A 7245-nucleotide genomic window follows, 5' to 3' on the forward strand; every position below is an offset into this window, starting at 1 on the left:
TCAAACAAAAAGAATTAAATAATGTTATGTTATGTCAAGCCTACTATATGAGGTATATAGGTATATAAGGTATACAAGCTTATGTTTGAAAGTTATAATAATTAAAATAAAAATAAATATTTAGTTGGTAAAATTTGTATTTAATATGCTTTGAAATTAGAGTTAGTATAGATGTTTTTTTTTAAATATAATAAATATAAGTATTTAGTTACTAATAATAAACTAAAATACCAATTTTGTAGTTATTACAAAAAAAAAAACTTATCTTACTTAAAGTTCACTGTAATTGAAACATTATACAAAAGCTTTATAATTATAAGCTTTGAATAATTCTATTTGAATAAATAATAGATTCATAACTATATTCATGTTTGCATATTTAAATTATAAAAAGTTAGTGTTTTGTGTATTGACTTTATGATTATTTTATTTTAGTAACTGTTAGTTTTATACTTTAATAAAAGAAATATGGTTAACAAGTAAGTTAAAAATGAAAGAAGCATAAAAAAACACACTAATTAACTGCTTATTCAATAGTTTGATTATTTAATTATTTTTCTGTTATATAGTTTAATCGTATTGTATAAAAAATACAGAGGTTTAAAGTAAGTTTGAATAAAAATAAAACAAAACATATAATATAAGCATTAGTTAAAATACATAGTTTTTTTTTCTAAAAAAATTTAATTCTTTAATAATAAGTAGTAATTTAAATAAAAAATAATACAAGTAAAGTTATACAATATATATACTATAGTTTGTCAAACTAGGCAAACACTACTAGGCAAAAAACAAACTAGGCAAAAAACCTACAAAGTAGGCCACCACTACAATCCTATGTTCCAACTGGAAATTCAATGAGATCGTTACTGTACTTGTGATGAACGTTGATAATCCCCAAGATTGTAAGTCGAAGGCCTTACCCAACCTAACCAGCGCACTGGTTTTCTTACAACTGAATTAATCAACATTTATTATTGAATATAATCATTATTGATAGATAGAGGAATGTTGACAATCAACAACAGATTGTAGGTCAAAGGCATTACTCGACCCAAGTACCCACAACCTAGATTGAACAACATTTATTAGATAGATTTGTTTAATGATAGATAGAGGAATATTGTCAATCCACAACAGATTGTAAGTCAAAGGCATTACTCGACCCAAGTACCCACAACCTAGATTGAACAACATTTGTTAGATAGATTAGTTAGATAGATAAATAGTACAGTATAATCTCAAAGAATTTGAAGCCCGAACATTGAACGATAGTGGTGTTTCGTGACGACTAGCGGGATTCGATCTTACAACCTTCTGCTTATGAGTCAGCTGATAAGACCACTGACCCACCGCGCCACGACAAAGATAAAGAAATATTTTGCTATATAAATAGGTTGATTTTTATAATTTTGTTATACAGTGTCAATTACAGTGAACTTCAAGTAAGATATACAACAGTATATATATTTCCGAGTCTGACTTTGAGTACTTTTTATATATTATTAACAAGATTTTTTAGGAGTAATATCTGTTTAGTTCTTTAATATATCTTTAAAATAATAATATTTTTTAAGGTGTTTAAAACTTTTAGAAGCTGTATGTAATGTCTTTTAGTTTAATAGTTCTTTTAAATTAGTAAAAAAAATAAACATGGTTGAGTTATCAAATTAAACAAAATAGAACGTCAAGTATTTAATTACTAAAATTAATTTAATTAAAAAAAAATCTCAGGTAATCTAAAATGTCAGGAATTATTTAAAAATAAATATAAATTTAAAACTTATTATATTGAAAAGATTGATGAATAATACTCTTGAATGTATGCAATGTTTGTATTTGTAATGCAATAACATAAATGGATAGATCAATGACAAATTGTAAACATATTGTATTATTTTATTTTACGATTTTATTTTATTTATTTAATAATTCAATAAACTTTACTTCTACTTTTCCTGGTCTTAGGTAATTTATAGATAACAATTATTTAAACAAACACTTTTGTACAGTTACAATACAGTTTTAGTACAGTTTGGGAGTAACTGTTGATTAAAAAAACAAAAAAAAAGTTAATTCAGGTTAAAATTTTATAAGGAATAATTTTAAAATATCAAATTGATTGTAAATCAAGTGCAAATAGGTTTTTTAAATAAACCGAAGGGTTTATAAAGGCTTGTAAACGCCTTCAAACGCCTACGACCATACCACACTGAGTACACCCCATCTCGTCCGATCTGGGAAGTTAAGCAGTGTCGGGCGTGGTTAGTACTTAGATGGGTGACCGCTTGGGAATACCACGTGCCGTAGGCCTTTGCTTTTTGAATTCATCTTTTTTGTACTATTTTTCTTTCTGACCTATTTATACTTATTACTCGTTTATTTACATTTCTTTAACGCTTAAAAGAAAAGAAAATTCTAGTTATTAGCAAACAAAAACCTTAGCCAATCAGATAACGTTATTTGCTGTTTGCTTATTTGCTGTTTAAACCAATTAGAGCGCTAAAAAAGTGGTTTGACCAGTTTGAGATATCGAAAAAATAATGGCACCATCTTGTAGAGTACAATTTTCTGAGTTAAAATTAATACAACTAGTCTTTTATACTAAAACTTTAAAGTCTTTTTGTCCAAAAACAAATAAAAGCGTGGCTACTTGAAAAATCAAACGAAAATAAATTTTGCACTTTTGTATTGTGAGTCATAATAAGTTATTTACTGTTACCAACAGATACTAGCAAAAGCTTTTTAAAGTTTTGTATTAACTTAATGTATTTGTACTTAGTTTAAATTAATAGAGTTTATTTGGTTTACTTTATTATGTGTATTGAATGTGCTAGTATCTAAAAATAAATACAACTAAAACAAAACAAACAAGGAGAGTACTTGAATAGAACCAACACAATTTACAGACCAGTTGTGTACTAAATTTAAAGAAATTCTGAATAGTGAATATGCAATTATTATTATAAGTTCAAAGTTCACTTTAATTTAAATTAATGTATTTTGTAAATTGGTTTTATTTAATACGATAGTAGTGAATTACTTTATTTAATTTACTTTAGTATGTGTTGTATAACTTTATTTAAACCAGAAGCAAAACGGGATTATACTTTCAATAAACTACACAATTTACAGACCAGTTGTGTACTAAATAAAAAGCTATTGTGAATGGTGAATATGCAATTATTATTATAAGTTTATAAGTTCACAGTTTACAAAAGCTTTAGAATTTAGTTACTATTTTGTTCATATTTGCATATCTAATTTATGAAAAGTTAGTGTTATGTGTATTGGCTTTTTAATTTCTTTATTTGTAGAACTGTTAGTTTTATATTCTAAAGAAACATTTTTAAATAAATATGTTTAACAAGTAACTTAAAAATGGAAGAAATATATTGTATATATTGAACTATTTATATTTATTCTAGCTATTTGCTTAGTGTATTTATTAATGTGATTATTTTATTTTGTTGTTTGTCTTATAGTTTAATCGTATTGTGTTGAAATATATATATAACAAATACAGAGGTTTAAAGTAAGTTTAAATGAAAATAAAATAAGACATATAGTTGAAATATAAGTTTAAAAAAATAGTTTTTTTTTTTTTTTTTTTCTTTGTTTGTTTGATTGTTTGTTTATTATATAATCGCGACGTGTCATTTTATTACTTTTAAGCATACTAAATATAATAATAGGTATAGTTATAGGAAAAATTCAATTAGTTTCTAATGTAATAAAAAAGTTTATTTCCACAAATAAATAAATACCTGAAAAATCAAATGAAAAATAAATTTCGCACTCCTGTATTGTGAGTCATAATAGGTTATTTACTGTTACCAACAGATACTAGCGAAGGCTTTTTAAAGTTCTATGTTAATTCAATGTATTTGTACTTAGTTTTATTAAAATGACAGTATTGATGGTTACGTTTATTAAGTATGTTTATTTAACGTTATGTAACTCAAGTAAAACCAGAAGCAAATAAGGAGACTACTTTCAATAAACTACACAATTTACATACCAATTGTATACTAAACTTAAAGCTATTCTATTTTATTCTTGATAGTTATTTTAAAGTTATTAAATTATACAAATGTATTTTGTAAAGTAGTTTTATAAAGTTACTATAGTTTATTTAACTTACTATAGTATGTGTTATATAATTTTAATTAAACCAGAAGCAAAAAGGGAGACTACTTTAAATAAACTACACCATTTATTGTTATATATAACTCTAATAAAACCAGAAGCAAAAAGGGAGACTACTTTAAATGAACTACACAAATTAAAAATATATTATTATTTATAAATCAATCGTGTTGTGTTTCAAAATACATTTTTCAAATAATGTTTTACAAGTATTTATCAGTTATTTAGTTTTCTTTTTATAGTTTAGCCGTATTGTTTTATTTATTTGTTATTATTTTTATTTAATTGTTTGCTTATTATATTTATCGCCATGTGCTTAAAAAATAAAACAACTATAAAGGTTAAAAAAGTAAGTTTAAATAAAAATAAAATGAAACATACAAAATAAGCTTATGATTTTTTATTATTATTATTATTATTATTATTATTTTTATTTTATTGTTTGTTTATTATATCTATCGCCATGTGCTTAAAAAATAAAACAACTATAAAGGTTAAAAAAGTAAGTTTAAATAAAAATAAAATGAAACATACAAAATAAGCTTATGATTTTTTATTATTATTATTATTATTATTATTATTTTTATTTCATTGTTTGTTTATTATATCTATCGCGATGTGCTTAAAAAATAAAACAACTATAAAGGTTTAAAAAGTAAGTTTAAATAAAGATAAAATGAAACATATAAAATAAGCTTATGTTTGATTTTTTTATTTTACTTTTATTAAATTGTTTGCTTATTATATTTATCGCGATGTGCTTAAAAGAATAGAACAAATACAAAGGTTTAAATTGTAAGTTTTAAATAAAATAAAATGAAACATACAAAATAAGCTTATGATTTTTTATTATTATTATTATTATTATTATTATTATTATTATTATTATTTTTATTTCATTGTTTGTTTATTATATCTATCGCGATGTGCTTAAAAAATAAAACAACTATAAAGGTTTAAAAAGTAAGTTTAAATAAAGATAAAATGTAACATATAAAATAAGCTTATGTTTGATTTTTTTATTTTATTTTCATTTAATTGTTTGTTTATTATATTTATCGCAATCTGCTTAAAAAAATAAAACGAGTATTAAGGTTTGAAAAGTAAGTTTAAATAAAAATAAAATAAAAATATAAAATAAGCTTATGTTTTTTTTTTTTTTTTTTTTATTATTATTATTTTTATTCAATTTTTTGTTTATTATATTTATCGCAATGTGCTTAAAACGATAAAACAAATATAAAGATTTAAAAAGTACGCTTAAATAAAAAATAATACAAATAAAGTTTATTTATAATAAATATATATATATTTAAAACATTAAAAAAAGTAGTTTATACATATTTTTTTTTATTTATTTCTTTTAAACATATTAAATAAAGTATAAAAAAGTATTAAAACATTTAAACGTAGCATAAATAAGCTTAAAACATTAAAATAATCGAAAAGAAACAAAGAAATTGAAAAAAATCGGAAAAAATCGGCAAAAAAAGTTCAACAGCAACATTTGAGCATCATACACGTATGCATTACTTTACACTAGTGAGAGAGACGTGTTTGTGCGTTCGGTCGACTTGACGAGAAAGCGGGCTTAAAGCATTACTGTTTAGCACCCGAGGCGCGGCTATTGCAGCGGCGGCGAACGTGCTATGTAAACGCATTGGAGCAGCGTATGAAAAACTACAAGCGTCCAGCGGCGGTAGGCTTATAGCTTTGCGAAGTCGTCGAGACGAGTAGCCGACGCAGGCAGGCACGGCTCGAGGCGGGTAACTGCAGCAGACAGATGGCGTGTTGCTGCTGACGAGTTAACCGGCAGAAGGCAAACGGTTGGTCGGGAGAAAGAACAGTCAGTTGTATAGCTGCATGCTGCAGTCGACGCGGGCTGGCGCTTTAAACAGCAAAAGGCCGGCGCCGACTTTCAGTAACGTTCGCAAGGCTTTTAAGCCGAGTGATAGAAAAGGTCTGTATTTATACAGTAAAAACGCTCAGTCGAGCAACGGGTTTAAACGCCCTCGGATAGTTATCTGGTTGATCCTGCCAGTAGTCATATGCTTGTCTCAAAGATTAAGCCATGCAAGTGTAAGTACGAGCTCACGTACAGTGAAACTGCGAATGGCTCATTAAATCAGTTATGGTTCATTTGATTGTACGCTTTTACATGGATAACTGTGGCAATTCTAGAGCTAATACATGCGTAAAGCGCCGAACTGACGTGAGGCGCGCATTTATCAGACCAAAACTAACCGGCTTTCGGGTCGTTACAATGGTGACTCTGGATAAGCTTGCGGATCGCACGGCCTAGTGCTGGCGACATCTCATTAAAGCAACTGCCCTATCAACTATCGTCGGTACGGTATCGGCCTACCGAGGTTGTAACGGGTGACGGAGAATCAGGGTTCGATTCCGGAGAGGGAGCCTGAGAAACGGCTACCACATCCAAGGAAGGCAGCAGGCGCGCAAATTACCCATTCCCGGCTCGGGGAGGTAGTGACGAAAAATAACAATGCAGACCTCGTACGAGGTCCTGCAATTGGAATGAGTACACTTTAAACTTTTTAACGAGTATCCATTGGAGGGCAAGTCTGGTGCCAGCAGCCGCGGTAATTCCAGCTCCAAAAGTGTATATTTAAGTTGTTGCGGTTGAAAAGCTCGTAGTTGGATATAGGGACGGCGAGGTTGGTCGGTCGAAAGGCTAGCACTGGCCTTGTTGTTCTTGTTGGTCGGTGCCTTCGCGGTGCTCTTAACTGAGTGTTGCGGTGGTCCGGCAAGTTTACCTTGAAAAAATTAGAGTGTTCAAAGCAGGCTTTACGCTTGTATAATGTTGCATGGAATAATGGAATAGGACCTCGGTTCTATTTTGTTGGTTTTCGGAGCACGAGGTAATGATTAATAGGAACGGACGGGGGCATCCGTACTGTGCCGTTAGAGGTGAAATTCTTGGATCGGCGCAAGACGAACGACTGCGAAAGCATTTGCCAAGAATGTTTTCTTTAATCAAGAGCGAAAGTCAGAGGTTCGAAGACGATCAGATACCGTCCTAGTTCTGACCTTAAACGATGCCGACTAGCGATCGGGCAGTGTCGAACTTAAGAACTG

At 28.4% G+C, this 7245-nt stretch overlaps 2 non-coding genes across 2 annotated transcripts in view; both read left to right on the forward strand.

The window, feature by feature from the left end:
* The first annotated feature begins 2194 nt into the window (after nt 1-2194).
* On the forward strand, nt 2195-2313 carry LOC145848352 (5S ribosomal RNA). Its single transcript, XR_014371906.1, has one exon. It is a non-coding gene; the product is annotated as a 5S ribosomal RNA (ribosomal RNA).
* Nucleotides 2314-6170: 3857 nt separating this feature from the next.
* Nucleotides 6171-7245, forward strand: part of LOC145848360 (small subunit ribosomal RNA) — a 1808-nt gene continuing 733 nt past the window's right edge. Inside the window, exon 1 of the ribosomal RNA XR_014371913.1 lies at nt 6171-7245. This exon is cut by the window's right edge and continues 733 nt beyond it. This is a non-coding gene — a ribosomal RNA (small subunit ribosomal RNA).

Source organism: Thalia democratica, unplaced genomic scaffold (genome assembly GCF_965202585.1).
Source record: "Thalia democratica unplaced genomic scaffold, ktThaDemo2.hap1.1 HAP1_SCAFFOLD_1350, whole genome shotgun sequence".
Lineage (NCBI taxonomy): Eukaryota > Metazoa > Chordata > Thaliacea > Salpida > Salpidae > Thalia > Thalia democratica.